General features: G+C 46.3%; 2 long non-coding RNA genes across 3 annotated transcripts; one reads left to right on the forward strand and one right to left on the reverse strand.

The window, feature by feature from the left end:
* Positions 1 to 8,368: 8,368 nt before the first annotated feature.
* Positions 8,369 to 10,914, reverse strand: LOC310750884. Its single transcript, XR_014542345.1, has 2 exons — positions 10,882 to 10,914; positions 8,369 to 9,269 (listed from the first exon to the last, which is right to left on the reverse strand). It is a non-coding gene; the product is annotated as an uncharacterized lncRNA (long non-coding RNA).
* A 7,620-nt stretch (positions 10,915 to 18,534) lies between these two features.
* On the forward strand, positions 18,535 to 21,944 carry LOC310751566. 2 transcript variants are annotated; one of them, XR_014542617.1, is made up of 3 exons: positions 18,744 to 18,759; positions 19,178 to 19,259; positions 21,044 to 21,944. It is a non-coding gene; the product is annotated as an uncharacterized lncRNA (long non-coding RNA). The 2 variants fall into 2 exon arrangements; XR_014542616.1 differs by having other exon boundaries at positions 18,535 to 19,259.
* The last annotated feature ends 480 nt before the right edge of the window (positions 21,945 to 22,424 follow it).

Consider the following 22,424-nt stretch of genomic DNA (forward strand, 5'->3'; position numbering starts at 1 on the left):
ATGAGACCACTGATCCATAAAATGAAAGCAATAAACAATGTACTGCAGTCACACAATCAATCAATCAGCAGCTGAACTGGGTTCCACACAGTCACAAAAAAGCCACAAAAATGCAAAATAAATAGCAAAAACAGACAGACCTCAGCATAGCACTCAAAATGGAAGTGTGGCACTCAAATCAGAAGCGTAACAATAAAAACGGAGCACGTTCGGCTTTTGAAAACATTTACTTCCGGGTTTGCAGTGTTTGGGTTCTAAGTTGTTTGAGTACCATGGTGTTTGAGAACCAAGGTAGCACTGTGTGGCAGAGACTCTGATAGCTTTAAGAAATGTTATGTACTGAGTTGAATAGGATCCAAACTGCAGCAGTCTGATTGGTCCTAGAACAATAGGATTCAGAATGCAGCAGTCAGATTGGTCCTAGAACAATGCAGCAATATGATTGGTTGGCAGGAACCACCCAATCATGCTCCAGATAGAAGTGAATCCACAACCTGATTGGCTTACAGTAGAATTCCGGAATTAGCCAATCATGTGCAGCCCATTGTGTAAATAATGTATATAAAGCAGATACCTTGAGGGGACTTTCATTCATTCCTCCTCACCACTATGAGCTGAATAAAGAGCATGAAATCACTTTGCGACTCTGAGTATATTTCACTGGCGACGAAGGTGGGATCCCGCTGAGCTGACTGCCACACACAGCACCGCAGCACCGCCACCTGCCGCACCGCTGCCTCGCACCGTGTATCCAGGCTTCAGCTCCGGGACACAAGGAACTCAGAATGGCAACCGACAGCAGCTTCTCGCCGTTCAACCCAGCATCTGGAGACTGGGAAGCGTATGCCTCCCGTTTCACCTTCCTCCTAGAAGCCAAAGGGGTCACCGATGAAGAAGACGCCAAGAAGAGGGCGATATTCTTCAGCGTCTGCGGAGAGGAGACGTTTGAAATCGCCCGGGCTCTCCTTGCACCCGAAGACGTCGCTACTGTTCCATACAAAACAATAATGGAACAGCTGAAGGGGCACTTTTCGCCACAGCCCTCTGTGGTGGCTCGTCGAAATGCCTTCTATGCAAAGCGGCAAGCCCCTGGGGAAACCATAACTGGGTTTGTGACCTCTCTCCGCCAAGCTGCCCGGTTCTGCAACTTCTCAGAGCTGGAGAACATGCTTCGTGACCGCCTCGTCGGTGGCCTGAAGGATGAGAAGCTGCAACGACGCCTCTACGCTAAGAAGGACCTAACGTTCCAGGTCGCTCTGGAGGAGGCCCTGGCAACGGAAGCTGCCGAGAGGTCGACGCAAGAGGCACGGCCGAGCCAGCCGTCCCAACCGAGGGTCCACCACGAAGACCTCACCGACGACTCAGGATCCAACAGGGAGGAGGTGCACCGAGTACAGCAGCGCACTCAAGCAGCCCACATACCACAGCTGCCTCGACGAGAAGCAGGGAACTGCGCAAGCTGTGGAGACAGTCACGAGAGGAGGACCTGCCGTTTCCGCAACGCAGAGTGCAGGCAGTGCAGAAAATTGGGACACATCGCCCGGGTGTGTCGAGCTCGGCCCACCCGACGCCAGGCATCAGATGACCAATCCAAGAGCCCCAGGTCCCGGGGCCCAACACACCAAGGCAACTCGACGGAGCTCACGGACTTCCAGGTATACCAGTTGCCCCACCCCAACGTAGAGAAAATTTATGTAGAGGTACAGATAGAGGGGGCCCCATGCCGCATGGAGCTAGACACGGGTTCAACTCTATCCATAATCTCGGCAAGGACCTTAAGGAAACTGTGTCCTACTGGGGGTCCCAAACTCAGGCCGGCCCCATTCACCCTCCGGGACTTCCAGAAACGTAAGGTCCCCACAATGGGGGTGGGGACCTTCAGGGTGCAATACCGAGGGCGGACGCGGCAACTGGACTTGCTTGTGGTCAAGGGCCCCTACATTAGCTTACTGGGATTGGCATGGTTTGGACCACTGGGGCTAGCCGTCACCGGGGTGAACCACACGAGCTTACAAGTGGACGTGGACGCCATATGCAAGGAATTTCCGGGGGTTTTTGATGGGAAATTGGGACAGTATACGGGCCCCCCCATTGCTCTACAGCTTGACCCCGCAGTACGACCAGTCAGGCTCAAGGCCCGCCGGGTCCCGTTCGCCCTGAAACCCCGTATAGACGAGGAATTGGACCGACTCGTGGAGCAAGGCGTGCTGGAGCCGGTGCCTAATGCCCCCTGGGAAACCCCAATCGTCACACCCGTCAAGCCGAATGGTTCGGTCCGCATCTGCGCAGACTACAAATGTACCATAAACAAGGCCCTCACGGCCCATGCATACCCAGTGCCAGTGGTCAGCCATGTCCTTGCCACCCTGGCTGGGTCGAAAATTTTTGGCAAGCTGGACTTGGCCCAAGCATATCAACAACTGCCAGTAGATGAGGCCACAGCAGAGGCACAGACGATTGTGACGCACAGAGGAGCTTTCAGGGTAAAGCGGCTGCAATTCGGTGTCAGCGTGGCACCAGGCATATTCCAGAATCTAATGGACTCTCTCCTTAAAGGGATTCCTGGCGTCACCCCCTTCTTCGATGATGTGTTGATTGCCGGGCCCACACCAGAGGAGTTTGAGGACCGCCTCCGCACCGTTCTGCACCGTTTCCAGACGGCGGGTCTCAAGGTGAAGCGGGAAAAATGTCTACTAGGAGTGCCTCAGGTGGACTTTCTGGGATTTATGGTGGACGCAGAAGGGGTCCATCCGACTGGGGACAAGGTACGGGCCATTTGTGATGCCCCAGCGCCCAAGAACAAGACTGAACTTCAGGCCTTCTTGGGACTATTGAACTTTTACCATTCCTTCCTTCCCCACAAGGCGGCGGTAGCGGAGCCCCTACACAGACTCCTGGACAAGCGGGCCCCTTGGGTGTGGGGCCAGCGCCAGGAGGCCGCATTCCAGGCAGTCAAGGGCTTGCTTGTCTCAAACTCGGTCTTGGCACACTTCGACGAGAGGCTGCCGGTGGTGCTAGCATGCGACGCCTCACCCTATGGCATTGGCGCTGTCCTGGGACACCAACTCCCGGATGGAAGAGAGGTACCGGTGGCATACTTTTCCCAGACACTCAACGCAACCGAGCGGAACTACTCGCAAATCGACAAGGAGGGTCTGGCAATCGTGAAGGGAGTAAAAAAATTCCATGATTTCTTGTACGGGCGGCCCTTCACCGTGGTGACTGACCACAAGCCCTTGCTTGGCTTGTTTGCCTCCGAAAAGCAGACCCCCCAAGTGCTGTCTCCTCGTGTCCTCAGGTGGTCAATTTTCCTTGCCAGCTACCAGTATGCACTGATTCACCGCCCTGGGAAGGCGATGGGCCATGCGGACGCCCTCAGCAGGCTACCACTACCGGAAACAGGCCCCGACCCAGCACCTGCACAAGAGGTTATGAGCCTGGAGCTGCTTCCCGACCGCCCCATTCAGGCACAAGAAGTTGCACACCATTCCAAGAAAGATAGGGTCATCTCCCGCGTCCTGGACTGGGTGTGGAGGGGATGGCCCAGCAGCAGCCCCGGGCCAGAATTCGCCGGCTACACAACCCGCAAACATGAACTGTCGGCCCACAAGGGGTGCCTGTTATGGGGAAGCAGGGTCGTTGTTCCCCAGCCCCTCCGCAAAAGGGTCCTCACAGCCCTACACGAGACACACCCAGGGGTAGTAAGAATGAAGGCCCTTGCCAGGAGTTATGTGTGGTGGCCGGGGATCGACGGAGAGATAGAGGCCTGGGTCAAACACTGCCAGGCCTGCCAAGAATCCCGCCCAGATCCCCCAAGGGCCCCAGTCCAGTCCTGGGAGTCCGCCCGAGCACCATGGTCACGCCTGCATGTGGACTTCGCTGGCCCCTTTCAGGGGAAAACATTCTTCATAGTGGTGGACTCCTACACCAAATGGCTGGAAGTCGCACTGGTACCGTCCACTTCTACGTCCGCAGCCATCCGGGTACTACGCAGGCTGTTTGCAACCCACGGGCTCCCTGACACTCTCGTCTCAGACAACGGGACTGCATTTACGTCAGGAGAATTCCAAACCTTCACAGCGCAGAACGCCATCCGCCACATCCGTTCGGCGCCATTCCACCCTGCCACCAATGGCCAAGCAGAACGCATGGTGCGGACCACCAAGGACACCCTTCGCCGCATGACGCAAGGGGATTGGGAGTACCGCCTTGCCACATTCCTCCTAGCACAACACAGCACCCCCAGCTCAACGACTGGCCGGAGCCCCGCTGAACTACTAATGGGTCGGCGCCTTGCAATCAGATTGGACCGCCTTCACCCCGATAGAGCTCAGGATGAGGTAGTGGTGGGGGAAGGCAGGAACCCCCGGACCTTCGAGGCCCAGGACCCAGTGTACGCAAAGAATTTTGGGGCAGGCCCAGCATGGGTACCCGCCACAGTCACCAGGGTCACTGGTCCCGTGTCGTACGAGGTGCTAACGGATGGGGGGCAATGCTGGCGCCGCCACTGCGACCAGATACGGCGACGATTCCCGGGAGAAAACCAGGAGGAGGAAAGGTCAGAGGAGTCCCAAGGGAACAGAGGGGCAGTGAGGCCCATAGAGCAGGAGGGGCCAGCAGGAGAGGCAGAATCAGTAAATACAGAGAGGACCCGCGAAGCCAAAAGGACACCGGAACCAGAACCACGACTGAGCGAGCCGGTTGCACCAGACCAGACAGGCCCATCACAGCCAGCATCCTTGGAACATGAGCCAGAACCTGAACCCCGGACCAGGGAACACCCCAGGCCGCAACGCACACGTAGGCCACCGGCGTACCTCGAGGACTATGAATGCGACCTCCCGGGCAGGACTGGAACTTAGAGGGGAGGGGTGTTATGTACTGAGTTGAATAGGATCCAAACTGCAGCAGTCTGATTGGTCCTAGAACAATAGGATTCAGAATGCAGCAGTCAGATTGGTCCTAGAACAATGCAGCAATATGATTGGTTGGCAGGAACCACCCAATCATGCTCCAGATAGAAGTGAATCCACAACCTGATTGGCTTACAGTAGAATTCCGGAATTAGCCAATCATGTGCAGCCCATTGTGTAAATAATGTATATAAAGCAGATACCTTGAGGGGACTTTCATTCATTCCTCCTCACCACTATGAGCTGAATAAAGAGCATGAAATCACTTTGCGACTCTGAGTATATTTCAAGAAATATGGTTTATTCACCTATTTACACCTTCAGTCTGCATGGTGTCCAGATCTTACTGCATGGTCATTTCAAGAGGGACTTGTCCCCCACTGTAGTGCAGCCTTGGAGTCCAAGACATCTCTGCCAGTCAACCATCAGCCATCCTACCCTTTTCTCTTCCTTCCAGATCACCTTGCTGAAAACTCTCCTTTCCTCACCCCCAGTTACCCTGGCAAGCTTCCAACCCCCCAGTCTCTGTTCACACCTCAGGCCAAGGGGAAGGAGTTTTCTTGCATTGCCAATGGCTCTCGATGGCCCTGTATTGTTTCTTAATGGCCCTAGCTTGGCCAGGTCGTTTTGCATAGGCTAGCCAGGAAATTCTTGTGCAGCTGGCATTTCTCCCATCTCATCCCAAATAATCAAAATCCTACCATTTATTAAATTCTAGGGCTTAGGTGGATCCCCCCAAATCTATTACAAAACAAACAAAAGGTATTCCAACAGACCATAGCAGAGCAAGGTTAAGGAGAAGGAGGGCCATTCAGTCAACTCTTCTGAGGAACCAGCTCCATCAGGCCCCTCCTTCTACCGTCACCTAGCAGCATCTATCCCATGATGCTGCTGCAGAGGAAGCAGGAATGAAGAGTGAAGTAAGCCTATTCCAATAACTTACCTGAGAAACCAGCTCCACCAGACTTGTCCCACTATCAGCTGTCACCTAACGGTTGCAATTCCATCAGGCTTCAGCAGAGGAAGAAGGCAGGGAGAGAAGGAAAGCCCAGTGCAAAGACACCATCAATATTATCACCTAGAGCAATTTAACAACCAGTTCCTCTTTCCAAGGAACTCTGGGAATCATAGCAACAGCCTCCATAATTCTTTGTGGAGGTTCTACACAGCCCTTGTGACTAGTAGGCATTGATAGCCTTCTTATCCACCATGAAATGTCTAATCCTCTTTTAAAGCTGTCCAGATTGGTACCCGTTGCTACCTCTTGTGGGAGCAAATTGAACCACCTTTTTTTCATGTTGAAATTAATGGAGTCTTGTTCATAAATTTCAGTGGGTCTACTCTGAGCCTTATGAGGAATGGTTGAAGGAGCTGGGTATATTTAGCAAGGAAAAGAGGAGACTGAGAGGAAATATGGCTTCAAGTTACAAGAAAGGAGATTCTGACTAAATGTCAGGAATAACTTTATGGCGGTAAGAGTTGTTCCAAAGTAGAACAGACTCCCTTGAAAGGTAGTGGACTTTCCTTCATTGGAGGTTTTAAAGCAGAGCAGGGGGTTGAACTTGATTACTTTTAGGATTTCTTCCAACTCTACAATTCTATGGCTAAAATGTAGTTTAAAAAAGGTAAAGGACCCCTGACAGTTAAGTCCAGTCATGAACGACTCTGGTGTTGCAATGCTCATCTCGCTTTACTGGCTGAGGGAGCCGACGTTTGTCCGCAGGCAGCTTCCGGGTCATGTGGCCAGCATGACTAAGCCGCTTCTGGCAAACCAGAGCAGCGCACGGAAACGCCGTTTACCTTCCCGCCGGAGCAATACCTATTTATCTACTTGCACTTTGACGTGCTTTCGAACTGCTAGGTTGGCAGGAGCTGAGATTGAGCAACGGGAGCTCAGCCCACCATGGGGATTCGAACTGCCGACCTTCTGATCAGCAAGCCTAGGCTCAGTGGTTTAGACCACAGCGCCACCTGCGTCCCAAAGTGTAGTTTAATGCCACCCATAATTTGAAAAGATTCTGAGTGAAGATGTACCTTCATTGGATGACCCTGAGTTATAGCATTAAGAAAGAAGCAGAAAAAACCTGCCTACCTATTGTCTCCACCCTGTGGCCTTTAGCTCTAGACATGTCTAATGTGTTTATTTTGGGTGTGCGTAAGCAATCCTTGTTTCTCACCTGCCCTACTCCAGGTGATTCCACTCAAACTGTAGGCCATTCAAAGGGGAAATTTGACCCAGTCAGATATGCTGAGATTTAGGACTCTGTCTGCACTTCCTCTTGTCCCGAGCCTAGAAAGCATGGGTCTGAGCTTTTCTCCATATGCCCCATGCTTTTGAGGCATGGGCCCAAGTGATTCTGCCTTTACCCCACCGCTTTTCCCCAGTAAACTCACACTTTAGCACTAAATCGGAACATACAGCCTGTCAGCTTCGCCTTTGAGCCAGTGCCAACAACTGGGCTCAACCTCTTCAGCCCCGACTGGGAAAGTACTTCCAGAGACCTTCCGCTGCAGGGAAGCAGGTCTAAGTGCAATGGACTCACAGCTGTGAGCTGTGAGCACCAAAGTCAGCAGAGCACAGCAGAGCATGAACTACACAAACGACGGCTCTGAAGCATAACTTCTTTATTCTTTTACAGCTACTGCAAACTAAAATAAACTAAAGACTAACGACTATCGGAGGCTACTGTATTGCATGAGTGTTACAGTTGCTTAAGCAGTCATCTTATCTCTACACAGATAACACTCAGACTTTTTAGCAGAGTCAGGCTGGAGCGGAAGAAGCGATTAGCAGATTCCGCCCCCTCCTTTCTGAAAACATTGTCAGTAGATTATTGCAGTGGGAGGGGTGAAATATCCACACAGCCATCTGTGGAAAACCTGACTGATGTTTGTCTCGATTCAGCGCTAAATCACTGGTTTTCCAGGGTGAAAGTGGTAAGGCAAATGGAAATGTGGAAGAGCCTCAACTTGCCTAAGGGCAAGAGATGATATACCAGTTATGGGGATCCATCTTCAAAGGGCCAGTTTTTAGTCTGGTTAACCTTCTGGGGGCCACATGTCAGAGGTGCGCAGGACCAGAGAGAAAAATGGGCAGAACAACAAATGTAAATTTTACATTTATATTTTAGATCCTTTTTACACACACACACACTGCACTCACTGTCCTCTCTATCCCCCATCCAGACCAGAAAGTAGTATTATCAGAATTCCATGAAACATCCCATGCAGGACAAAACACTCAAGGAGACTGCAAAGAGGAGTTGGTGAGGATGAGGTCTGGAAGGAAGTGTGGGAGTTTTTGTTTCCCTAGAATGCATCTCAGAAAATTGGAATCATAAAGGTATCTAAGTATCAAGTGACAGAGACAGATAACTAGGGATGGTTGATGGATGGATGATCTGTGTGGCCCAAAAAGGTTTGGGTTTTTTTCAAAATAAGAAGCAAACACAACATTTCTTTTTCTTTCAAATGCAGAAGCTTTAATGGAGTGCGTGAAAATATTTGCCTGGTGAGCAAATGTCAAAGGGAACAAAAATAAAATATTTTACTCTGAAAGCAAAGGAATCCAAAGGCAGACATGGGTTTAACAGGACAGTTGAGGCATCAAAAAAACTTGAGCGTCCTTCAGAATAGTTAAACATACAGAAAACCAAAGAAGGAAATAACATTTCATGTCATTGCAATTCCCATTTGGATTACATTAATCAAGGTCAAGAGAAAATGTCTAAGCAGCAGATCTACAATCTAGCATAGAGATGGACACAAGCACCAGGGATGCTGAGCAGCCACAGATCCAGTTGACAGTGCTGTGGTTTGAGGGAGCTCAGCACTGATGACACCCAGGCCCATCATATCATCATCAGCCATGAATCCATATTGTAATTTTTCAGGTACCATTTTTAAAAATTATATCATGTTCCTGTGAATTTGAGTTTAACAGGGAGAACCACACACCTTGGCAACGGACACTCGGCGGGAAGGTTGGCACAGACCCAAGCGGCCGTATGAGCTTCCGCCGGAGCCCCCACCGCAGGCGGTGTATCCCCCCACTTTAACTGGCTCGCAAGAGGCGGCAAGGACTGCTCCTGGGATTACCACACACATGGGAGCCGGCTGGATGACTACTTCACATGGTGGTAACTGATTGAGGCAGCCAACATTGGCTCCAGATGTTATACCAAGGCTACTCGATGACACTCCACCCCCGTAGGATGACAAGCCCCCGTAGGATGACAAGCCCCCACAGGGTGAACACAGTGAGCCCAGACCACCGACTGGGTAGCTGACACAAGATGGGGCACAGGATGAGACGCAGCAGGGCTGGCAAGACATCTTGGAGTGATGGAGCTGGGTCTGAAATGACAAGTGGCAGGCAAGAGTTAGTGGAAGAAATCAGCTGAGGAAGCGGATGCTGAAGGAGCACTTGTGCAACAATGAGGGACGCTGAAGCAGAGGGGGGAGACCATGTTAAAAGGAAAATTACAGAGGCTAGTGCTTTGTGGAAGAGCTGGTACCTGCCTTTGTGGATGAGATGCCCTATTTTAGGAGTGACCCACATGGCGTCCTCTAGATTTTGTTGGCATGCAACTCCCACCAGCCCCAGCTAATGTTGCCAAAGTTTCAGAATGATCAGAGTTGAAGTCCACGATGTTTAGTGGACACTGCATTGGGTATCTCTGCTCTTGACTCTCATTAGGTATCTCTTACAAAAGACACCTTACAAATGGCATAGAATGATGCAATATCTAAGGCAGCCTTTCTCAACCTGTGGGTCCCCAGATGATGTTGGACTACAACTTCCATCACCCCTAGCTAGCAAGGCCAGAGCTCAGGGATGATGGGAGTTGTACTCCAACAACATCTGGGGACCCACAGGTTGAGAACCGCTGATCTAAGGTATGTAGGGTGCAGGAAAGAAAAAAGGTGACCACAGCAAATAATCAAATAATAAAGAGGGACAGGCCATAGCTCAGTGGTAGAGCATCTTCCTTGCACAAAGGAGTTCACAAGTTCAATCCCTGGCATGTCCTGGTAGGGCTGGGAGAGACTCCTGCCTGAAAACCTGTCCATCCCTGTTCACAGTGCTGACCAAGATGGACCAAAAGCCTGAATCAGTTTAAGGCATCTTTCTAATCACTAGAAAGAAAGACTTGCTAGTGGTGTGGGGGTGCCATTGTGGGAAAATTAAAAAGGATATCCACCTGCCCTATGTTACAGTCAAGAAAGGAGTTTGGAGCAGAGGTTCAAAGTCCCTCTCAGCTGTATTAGTCCACCGAGTGAGTGGGTGTCCCCCGCCTAAAATGTAGGTTTGGCTTCCTGAATTTTGAAACCAAATAATACATGGTAGCATCTTAAAGGGCTATTCAGTCCAGAGTCTAAAATGATCTAACTGGTTCATTTGGATGCTCCTGCATAGCAGGCCTGAACGTTAAGTCCATCAACAGAATGCACATTTCTCAAGGCCTCCCCAAACCTGGAGTTTGCCATGGTCAACATGTCAGAACATCAGAGGCTGCTTTCAACTGAGTTAGACCCATAATCTATCTCAGAGTTTCTCAAACTTGGGTATCCTGATGTTTTTGGACTGCAACTCCCATCATCCCTAGCTAGCAGGACTTGATGGAAAGTGTAGTCCAAAATAGGGTTGCCATATGTCCAGAATTTCCCAGACATAGCTAGTATTCAGACCTTGAAAACAGTATCCGGGCGATTTTAATTAAAAATAGCTCCAAAACTCATGTTTTGTTTTCTTTTTGAAAGAAAAGCTCAACAGCTTTTCTGTCCATATGTTCACTTTTTAAATACGGCAACCTTAGTCCAAAAGCAGATGGAAACCTGAGTTTGGGAAACCCTGGTCTATCTAGTTTAAGATTATCCACACTGAGTGGCAGCGGATCTCAAAGTTTTTGGAAAGGGTGGCACAAAATAGAGGGGGGAAACAAGAGAACAGTTAGATCAGACTTACCTAGTCGCTGAAAAGTCAGGAGGAGTTGAAAGGTGCTAGTGAAAGACTGAAGAGTTGTGATAGCTTTTATACTGTTGTGTGTGGATCAAACCTGCTGTATTGGATATCCTCCTTTTGCCCAAGGGAAGATTTTAGCTAATTTGACATTAGTCACGAATGTCCACCCATGCCTTATGGCAGCTAATCTGATGAATATGTTTAAACCTGCAGTCCTCTTTCATTTGAGAAAATTACAGGCCTCAATGGGGCTATCTACTACTTCCTACAAAACTGGGTTGCCTCTCCCACCATGCATTTCTGGAGGTTAATGTCCTCAGCGTCCAGGTCCCTTGAACAACATCTTGCTATCCAGGGTCAGCAACTCGTGGGCAGGGACGCCAACTTGAATAAAATATTATGGGGGGCATAATAAAATACAGTCATACCTTGGGATAAATACGCTTCAGGTTGAGCGCTTTCGGGTTGCGCTCTGCAGTGACCTGGATGTAATGGAGTGTGTTACTTCTGGGTTTCACCGCTCGCGCATGCGCAGACGGTCAAAATGACGTCACACGTATGCGCGGAAGCTGCGAAACGTGACCCGCTCAGACGCGCTGACGCATCTTATGTTATGTTCAGGATGCGAACATCCAGAATGGATCCCGTTCGCATCCCGAGGTACCACTGTATTATGGGAATGGTAACTGTACAGATATGGTCTACAAGGCATTGAGATTGAAGGATTTAAGTTAGTCCCACGGCCGCTGCTACCGCCACCCTCCTGCACCTTACATTTATAGCATCATCATACCACATGAAACAATCATGGCTTCCCCCAAAGGATCCTGGGAGCCTCAGTTTCTTAAACATGCTGAGTGTTGCTAGGAGATTCCCATACCCTCCAACATTTCTCCGACGAAAATAAGGACACCGCATTCCATAATGGTAATTTGACTATTTATACGTCACACATCTTACTGGGTTGCCACAGCTACTCTGGACTGCTTCCAACATACATAAAAACATAATGAAACATTAAGCATTTAAAAAAGCTTTCCTTATACAGGATTGCCTTCAGACAGCTTGGAGGTCGGATAACTCCATACCCCCCAACATTTCTCCAATGAAAAATACGGACATCATAAGGAAAAGTGGGACATTCCGGGATCCATCAGAAACAGGGATGGCTTCTCTAAAACAGGGTCATCCCTGGAAAATAGGGACACTTGGAAGGTCTGGGCTCCCTTATTTCCCTCCCAGGGCTACAGTCCCCAGAGTTCACTGGCAAGAGAGATTGATTGTTAAACTACTCTGGGAATTTGTAGCTCTGGGAGGGGCACAGGGTCTCCTAATTACTCTCATCATCCTGAACAAACTGCAGCTCCCAGAATTCTTTGGGGGGAGCCATGACTGTTTAAAGTGGTGTCCTAGTATGGTAAACATTTGGTGTGGATGTCACCTCAAGATATAATAGGTTCCTCTGTTCATATTGATGCTCTGTAGGGATGTGGGTGACGCTGTGGTCTAAACCACTGAGCCTCTGCTGAATCAACACTGGTGATCGATGGGGTGACAGACGTCGCAGTCAGATTGCCCTTTATACAAAAATGTATAAAACAGAACAAAAGATTTGCTGGAGATGTAAAGAAAAGGGAAGGGACATTTTACCATATGTGGTGGGAGTGTAAGATTGTAAAAAAATTATTGGGAAATGATTTATAACGAATTGAAAAAAATGTTTAAAATAACATTTGTAAAGAAACCAGAAGCTTTTCTGTTGGGTGTTTTAGGACAAGATGTGAAGAAAGAATTGAGGACACTATTTATGTATGTGAGAACAGCAGCAAGAATTTTAATAGCACAAAACTGGAAGACCGGAGAAATACCATCCAAAGAACAATGGCATGAAAAGTTGATGGAATATGCAGAATTAGCAAAATTGACAGACAAACTGCGTGAAAAAGATAATAGTGACTTTGGAAAAGAATGGGAACCTTTTGTAACATATTTGCAGAAACAATGTAAAAGTATGGATTCTTTGGCAGGATTTAAATAAACATATATAATGTAATTAGAGAGAACAAGAAAGATAACAATGTGATAATATACTACTATATATAAGCAGCAGAATGCAGCAAGTGGTTTAACAAACCAGAAACGGAAATGGAGGGAAGCCAAGGGGGAGAGGGGAATTTATAAAACGATTGTTTGGTTAAGTAGAATAATGTATGATATATGTATGAAAACTAATAAAAACCGAGAATAAAATTTAAGTTATTGACGGATGTAAAAGAAAGAGGAGGCTTCGCCCTGCCAGATATGAGATTGTACTATGAAGCAGCATGTATATGCTGGATAAAGGAATGGATAAAGTTAGAAAACAATGAGTTACTAGATCTTGAGGGTTTCGACAACAGATTTGGGTGGCATGCGTATCTATGGTGTGATAAAAAAAGGGTTCACAAAGGATTTGGAAATCATATTTTCAGAGGTCCACTAATAGAGGTCTGGGAAAGATATAAAAATATATTGGAACCAAAAACACCACACTGGTTATCTCCGCTAGAGGTACTGAGTGTTAAGAAGATTAACATGAGAGAAAAATGGGGTACATATGGCGAATTGGTAATCAGTGAGGGAGGAAAATGGAAATTGAAGCCATATGAACAAGTTAAAGAGTATATGTACGATTGGCTGCACTATTTCCAAGTAAATGAAACATTTAAAAAAGATTGGAAGGATAAAGGATATGTTGAAAAAGAATCAATTTTCCAAAAAGACATAATAAATAACGAGTATAAGATTCTGTCAAAAATGTATAAGATAATGTTGGAATGGTATACTAAGGATGAAGAGGTAAAATCGGTAATGATACAGTGGGCAAGGGACGTGGGGCACAACATCCAATTCGAAGAATGGGAAAAATTGTGGAAAGAGAATATAAGATTCACGGCTTGTACGTTACTGAAAGAGAATGTGATGAAAATGTTTTATAGATGGTATATGACACCTGTAAAATTAGCAAAGATGTACAAGGTTGATAACAAATGCTGGAAATGCAAAGAAAAAGAAGGGACGTTCTTTCATCAATGGTGGGAATGTAAGAAAGTGAGAAGCTTTTGGGAATTGATATATAATGAGTTGAAAAAAATGTTAAGATATACTTTTGTGAAGAAACCTGAAGCTTTTCTTTTAGGGCTAGTAGGAAAGGACATAAGAAGGAAGGACTGCAAGCTTTTCCAATACGCAGTAACGGCAGCCAGAATTGTGTTGGCCCAAAAGTGGAAACAAGAAGAGATACCGACAGTAGAAGAATGGAGACTAAAATTGACAGATTATGCAGAACTGGATAAACTAACTGGGAAAATTAGATATAGTAAAGACCAAAAGTTTATTGAGGACTGGGAAAAATTTGTGGACTATCTGAAAAATACATGCGGTATTAACACAACACTAGCAGGATTTCAAGAGGCACTGTAAAAAATAAATAAGTATTGTTTATTAGAAATACTAGGAATAAGGAGGAACATTGGCAATACGTGAAAAGGGAATGTGTATTAAAGGTATAAATATGGATGATTGTCAGAGACACTGAAGGAAGTCCAAAATAGCTATGATTTGTTATATTCGAGATGAAATGTATAACTTGATGAAAACCAATAAAATTTATCAAAAAAAAAAAAAACTTATTTATTTTTTTTAACCACTGAGCCTCTTGGGCTTGCTGATCGGAAGGTTGGTGGTTTGAATCCCCGCAACGGAGTGAGCTCCCGTTACTCTGTCCCAGCTCCTGCCAACCTAGCTGTTCCAAAGCACACCAGTGCAAGTTGATCAATAGGTACCGCTGCGGCGGGAAGATAAAAGGCATTTCCATGCACTCTGGTTTCTGTCACGGTGTCCCGTTGAGCCAGAAGCGCTTTAGTCATGCTGGCCAAATGGCCCAACCAGCTGTCTGTGGACAAACGCCAGCTCCCTTGACCTGAAAGCAAGATGAGCACCACAACCCCATAGTTGCCTGTGATTGGACTTAACTGTTCAGGGGTCCTTTACCTTTACCTTTTTTACCTATTGATGCTCTGTCTCTCCTGCCCACACCTAAGATTTCCCCCCCTCTCCATCCTGTATGGAATGAAGGACCCCAATACAGAGGTGAACCATGGAGCCCTAATGACGAAGCATGTCTTACACAGCTAACTATAACACACACAAAAACCAGCTGCCTCTTGGTTGCTTTGATCTAACTCTCTGAGAGAGGGAATGCCTTTGGCTATCTATAAGCAGATGGCACTGAGCACAGGGTGCTACTTACATTCTATTACTGAAATTTTAATCATCACCATGGCAGGATAACTGAAAGGTGTGGTTTCATAATAAAACTCTTCTCAAGCATATATTTTTTTATATAATGAGGCTTACACCTGCCAACAAGAAAGGATCAATTAATAAACTTAAACTACCAGGAGCAGGTGCTAATGTTTATTTTTTTTCGGCCGAATATTGTAAAGGAACTACAGTGGCAAAGAAAGCGCCACCCGCATCCACAGATTGAAAAAATATTTATAATATCCCACATACATTTTGAATTTAAAAGAATCTTGGGTGTGGTGCTGATCTTAGCCCGACCACCTGTTCTTAGTTCTAAAGCAACAAGGGAGAAATCCAAAGGAATCTGAGTTTCCCAGAAGCTGCCACTCCTAGAAGACACTCCTACAAATTTTACAGGATTTTTTTAGTCAGCAAACCATATTAGAAATCTTAGGGAAGGATGTTCTTGCAGAATAAGATACAGAAAGGAAATTAGGAATGGGATGGTCCCCCAACTCCTGACCATTTCTTCACCCCTGCCCCTAAAAAAAGTTTAAATTTCTTTTAAATTCAAAATGTATGTGGGATATTATAAATATTTTTTCAATCTGTGGATGCGGGTGGCGCTGTGGTCTAAACCACTGAGCCTCTTGGGCTTTCTGATCAGAAGGTCAGCGGTTCGAATCCCCGCAACAGAGTGAGCTCCTGTTGCTCTGTCCCAGCTCCTGCCAACCATTCCCCTATGAGATACATTTGTTAGAAGTTGGTGAGATTTTATTGATTACACTGATCAACAACAAATTTGTTGTCTGCGTTTTTTCAGTTGATTTAGGACGAATCTGATGCGCTGAATCCAAAAATCACATTGGTTTTGCTCAATCAGGTCAAGTATTTGAGCTATGGCCACATGTTTTTTTTTACGTTTTTGTTCACATGTACGCTTGTGTGGAGCATTTTAGAAGAAGTTGGTGGGGGTAAAATGCCATGTCGAATAATTGTTTTGATTGGAAATGATTATTTTAATGACAAGAAGTATTCAGGTCCGATAGTTCTGGGTGATTATGTCGAAAAGGGATCAGTTTGAAGTCATAAAACCTCGAAATCTTCCATAAATTGATGCGGCTCCATAAATTGGTGGGATCAACAGAAAGAACCGGAGCAGCCTCAAGTATCCTGATCTTTAATCAGCAAGTCGTCCTGTAGCTCATTGTGATGAAATTCCAGTGCCTATCTTCGGAGAACTTCCTGACATTAGTGACGAAGATGCCTCCAGTGTTGAAGGACATGAAGAAGAAGAAGTGGTTCTTGAAGATGATGCTCCACATCCATTTTCCCAAAAGGAGTTGAATGATCTAGTTTGCGACCTCAGCTTGTCAAAGGACTCTGCCGAACTGTTGACATCCAGATTGAAGGAAATAAACCTCCTCTCTGACAGTGCTCGCATCAGCTTCCTCCGCAACTGGCATCAAGAGTACCTCCGTTTTTTCTCGGAAGAGAAGGACTTGGTGTACTGTGCAGATATTGTGCAGCTTCTGCTCAAGCTTGGAGTGCCACAGTACGAACCCAAAGATTGGAGACTGTTCATTGACAGCAGCAAGCGATCACTGAAATGTGTTCTGCTACACAACGGCAACCAGTTTGCCTCTATACCCCTGGCTCACTCGAGTACACTGAAGGAGAACTATGAAGCGGTGAAGTATGTGCTGGAGAAAATTGGTTATGATCAGCATAAGTGGTTTATTTGTGTTGACCTGAAGATGGTGAACTTTTTGTTGGGACAACAGTCTGGCTTCACCAAGTACCCATGCTTTCTGTGCATGTGGGATAGTAGGGACTGTGCTCAGCATTACACGAAGAAGGACTGGCCTGTGTGGGAGGAATTGGTGCCTTGCAAAAAAAGGAACGTCATCAATGACCCTCTGGTGGACAGAGACAGAATACTCTTCCCACCGCTGCACATCAAGCTCGGCTTAATCAAGCAGTTCACCAAGGCTCTGGACAAGGATGGTGACTGCTTCACTTACTTGTGCCAGGCTTTTCCAGGATTGACCATGGAGAATTTGAAAGCTGGCATCTTTGACAGTCCTCAGATCCGTCAGCTCATCAGAGATCCAGAGTTCGGAAACTCAATGAATGAAGTGGAACTGGAAGCGTGGAAGGCATTTGTTCTGGTAGTGAAGAACTTTCTTGGCAACAATAAGGCCAGAAACTACGCAGAACTTGTCAACAACATGCTGACTGCTTTCAGAAACCTGGGCTGCAACATGAGCGTCAAGATGCACTACCTATTTTCACATATGGACCGGTTTCCTGAGAACCTGGGTTCAATGAGTGACGAGCAGGGGGAGAGATTCCATCAGGACATGAAAGAGATGGAGACCAGGTATCAGGGTTGCTGGGACGCAGTCATGATGGCTGACTACTGTTGGACTCTGAAGAGAGACCTCCCTGCCACTGAGCATTCCAGGAGTTCCAAGAAACGGAAGTTCAAGCCCTGAAGTTTGAAAAATGGTGAAGCAACATGCAATTTACGTGTACTTACCTTTATCAATGCCCACCATTCAGTTTACAGTAAACCTGACCTGATGGAGAGAAACGGATGCCATTTCCTGATTCAGCAGTGCAAAAATACCCTAAATCAGTTGCAGAAATCTAGACAACATTCAAAAAGTAAAAAATTGTTGCCCAGTGTTATAAGTTGGCGAGAAGAGCACATTTCTGGATTTTGTAGCAAAGCAGTGTTCTGCCTTCTTGGAATTGAATGAAAATAACAGATACATGATCAACATATTTTAAAATGACTTGAATAAAGGAATGATGCCACAGAAGACAGAATTAGGATTCAAGGTGTCCTTGACAGGATTGAGAACTGGGTCAAAACTAAGCAAATAAATTTTGACCCGGACAGATGTAAGCTTCAACACATAAACAGGAATAACTAGATACATGAATGTAAGATAGGGGACAACTGGCTTACTAGTCATAGATGTGAAAAGGATCTAGGAGTCTTAATAGACCACCAGATTAACAAAAGTCAATAGTGTGATGCAGAAGCAAATAAGCTAATGCTATTCTAGGCTGCATCAACAGAAGTCTAGCATTGAGATCATTCCTTTACACTTGTTTGCCTTGACTAGCATTTTCTATTTGCAGACCATTCATGCAGTTTGGAGTTAGCCATGGTCATTGATTTCAATAGTGCTCCTCTGATTCTGAGTCTACTTTTTGTTTTAAGTCTGTCTCAGAATTCTATGATTCTATAGGAGTGCTCTCATGGTGTTTCCTGCTTGGCAGGGGGTTGGACTCGATGGCCCTTGTGGTCTCTTCCAACTCTATGATTCTATGATTCTATGATTCTATGATTCAGGAAATAATGGAAGAGTGCGTCTTTGGGGGTGAAGTCAAACCATTGTAGAGTTACAGTGCCTTCTGTGACTGTAGAAACCAATATGGGAGATACATGTTTTGTGGCAGCTGGGGCAGATTAAGGCGTCTGGTTGTGCTGATGCTTGTGTACCATGGTGTTTTTTTCTTTCTGCGCTTCTCCAGCTGGTCATTCCTCCTCCAAGTACACACTGAATCAAGCAGACGCTGGTAGGTCAGTGGTTTATAAGTTAGATATAACTCAATGGATGCATTTTTTTTAAATGGGTGCAAATTTAGTTCCCATTGTCCTCATAAAGGAGAATGGAAGCTAAGGGGCTTCCGGTGTGTTATGGGTTCCGGAAACATAGACAATGAACACAAACCACCACCTTAAAGAACAACAACAACAAATTAATGAAAGACACATCAGTGTTGATCTGACTGGAGTAGAATTAGCTACAGCCAAAGACTATAATATCTGAAATGAGAGGTTGCAAGAGGTTATAATATAGTTACCCTATAATAACATGAAGAGACCCTATAATATGCTTGCAGCCTTAGAAAATAACATAGGCCAATGTAGCTTTGATATGTGCAGCAAAGGTGATACTCAGCTGTGATTCAGACATGACTTCCTTTTTCTAAGAAACTGTATAAAAGCACATGGCACAGGATACCGATCTCATCGGACTCAAGCACCTTCTCTCTGTCTTCTGCTACTGCTCTTGGTAAGTACTTTTCATTCATTCTAATTCTGTATGTGTGGGTGAAATAATGAAATCGCTAGCCACGATGGCTATTCTCTGCCCCCGTGGTTGGAAGCTGAATGCTTCTGAATGCCAATCGCTGGAATCCTCAGGAGGGGAGAGTTGCTCTCATGCTCTGGTTCTGCTTTTGGGTTTTCCTGAAGATGGATCTAGCTAGTTGGTGATTGTGAGAACAGGATGTTGGGCCATTTGCTGACCCAGCAGGTTTTTCTTATGTTCCTAAATATCAGATTTTGGGTCGAGTGGTGTGAGCCACATCCTAGTAAGGGGTGGAGGAATCTGTTCATTTTGGTTTCCTCTCAGATTCTCTCTCTCTCTCTCTCTCTGTCTCTCTCTCTCTCTCTCTCTCTCTCTCTCCCTGACCTTCCCAGTAACTTTAGTTCCTCGCAGTTTCATACAACTGGCCTGACCTAGCAGGCCTCTCTTATGTCCATTCGTGTTTTGTTTCAGAATGTAAAAATTAGGTAAAATTGCCTTTATTTGCAAACTGAAACAAATTTCTTTCTCCATCCCTCGCTAAGAATAGTTCTGATTCTGCATACCCTCCAAAATTTCTTCTCTGAAAATAGGGACATCCAGTGCTTTCTTTCTGTAAAAATAGGTGCCAGTACTCACCATGAAGTTGTTACAGTAAGAGCCACAATTTTTAACGAGAGAGAGAGAGAGAGAGAGAGAGAGAGAGAGAGAGAGAGAGAGAGAGAGATGTGCTGGTACTACATACCCTTGAGTACCCTCTGGGGGGAAGCACTGGGGACATCTATTACCATAATAATAATAATGTTACTATCTAAATCCTACTTGTCTGACTGGGTTGCCCCAGCCCCTCTAGGAGGAAACCAATATATACAAAAACAGAATAAAACATTAAACATTCAAAAAAACTTCCCCATACAGGGATGCCTTCAGGTGCCTTTGTCTTGGGAGGTAATATAACTCCATAGCCTCCAACATTTCTCAGATGAAAATAGGGACATCCTAAGCAAAAGAGGGACATCAGAAACCAGGATGGCTTCTGTACATCCAGAACTGTCCCTGGAAAACAGGGACACCTGCATGGTCTGCACATGTTTGAAGGCTGAGTGACCCAAAACAGGAAGAGGAAAGGGTATGGTTGACTCGCATCCACAAAGGTGGTCCATCTTGGTCAGCACTGTGAAAAGGGATGGACAGTAACTCTCCAGGTTTTCAGGCAGGAGTCTCTCCCAGCCCTACCAGGGCATGCCAGGGATTGAACTTGTGACCTTCTTTGTGCAAGGAAGATGCTCTACCACTGAGCTATGGCCTGTCCCTCTTTATTATCTGATTATTTGCTGTGGTCACCTTTTTTTCTTTCCTGCACCCTACATACCTTAGATATTGCATCATTCTATGCCATTTGTAAAGTGTCTTTTGTAAGAGATATGTAATGAGAGTCAGGAGAAGAGATACCCAATGCAGTGTCCACTAAACATCGTGGACTTCAACTCTGATCATTCTGAGACTTTGGCAACATTAGCTGGGGCTGGTGGGAGTTGCATGCCAACAAAATCTAGAGGACACCATATTGGTCACTCCTAATATAGGGCATCTCATCCACAAAGGCAGGCACCAGCTCTTCCACAAAGCACTAGCCTCTGTAATTTCCCTTTTACCATGGCCTCTCCCCTCTGCTTCAACGTCCCCCATTGTTGCACAAGTGCTCCTTCAGCATCCCCTTCCTCAGCTGATTTCTTCCACTAACTCTTGCCTGTCACTTGTCATTTCAGACCCAGCTCCATCACTCCAAGATGTCTTGCCAGCCCTGCTGCGTCTCATCCTGTGCCCCATCTTGTGTCAGCTACCCGGTTGGTGGTCTGGGCTCACTGTGTTCACCCTGTGGGGGCTTGTCATCCTACGGAGGCGGAGTGTCATCAAGTAGCCTTGGTATAACATCTGGAGCCAATGTTGGCTGCGTCAATCAGTTACCACCATGTGAAGTAGTCATCCAGCCGGCTCCCGTGTGTGTGGTAATCCCAGGAGCAGTCCTTGCCGCCACTTGCGAGCCAACTAAAGTGGGGGGATACACCGCCTGCGGTGGGGGCTTCGGCGGAAGCTCATACGGCCGTTTGGGTCTGTGCCAACCCCGTGGAATTGCCAAGGTGTGCAGTTCTCCCTGTTAAGATCAAAGTCAATTTCCACAACAACAGAAGAATTTGGAAAAGAAAATGGTACCTGGAAACTCCTAATACGCATTCATGGCTGCTGCTGATGTCATAGGCCTGGGTGTCATCAGTGCTGAGCACCCTCAATCCACAACTCTGACAACTGGATCTGTGGTTGCTCAGCATTCCTGATGCTTGTGTCCATCTCTATGCTAGATTGTAGATATGCTGCTTTTTCTCAGCTTTTCTTCCTGCGCTTTTACTTAAAGTACAAAACAAAAAACTCCAAAGGCATTAAGTAATATCTCCTTCTTCAGTTCTCTGTATGTTCAACTATTCTGAAGGATGCCCAAGTTTTTAGATGCCTCAACTGTCCTGCTAAACTCCTGCCAATAGCTTTGTGCTGTTATCTTTCAGAGTAAAATATTTTTGTTCCCTTTGACGTTTGCTCAACAGGCAAGCGTTTCCACACGCTGCTTTTTTCATTCATTAAAGCTTACCTGCCTGCATTTGAAAGAGAGAAAAACCCTGTTGTGTTTGCTTCTCATTGGGTTTTGGGGAGGAGGACCTTTTTTAGGTCTGCACTGAATATCCATCTCATTCAGTAGCTGATGGATGCCCCAGAGAAACTGCTGGGCAAGGTGTATGACCATCACCCATCCCTATCTGTGTCTGTCACCCGATACTTAGATGCATGCTTCTCTATGTATGTGTAGCTTCTAATTTTCTTAGATATAGTATAGGGGAAAGAAATTCAGGTGTAATGATCAAACATGACCCTCTGGACTTCTCTTTATAGCCCATGAGACTCTCCCCATGTCATACAGCCTCACAAACCTAGCCCCGCACCAGCTGTGCTTTGTAGGCTCCTTGGGTGCTTAGGCCTGTGTGGAGTGTTCCATTAATTCTGACGATACGACTTACTTGCCAACCTGGGAGAGATAAAGAATGCTACATATATAGTATGTGTAATACTAGTCTAAAAGGCAAACGTAAAAATTATCAT

The sequence above is a fragment of the Podarcis filfolensis genome, assembly GCF_964270895.1.
Source record: "Podarcis filfolensis genome assembly, chromosome: 16".
NCBI classification, from domain to species: Eukaryota; Metazoa; Chordata; class Lepidosauria; order Squamata; family Lacertidae; genus Podarcis; species Podarcis filfolensis.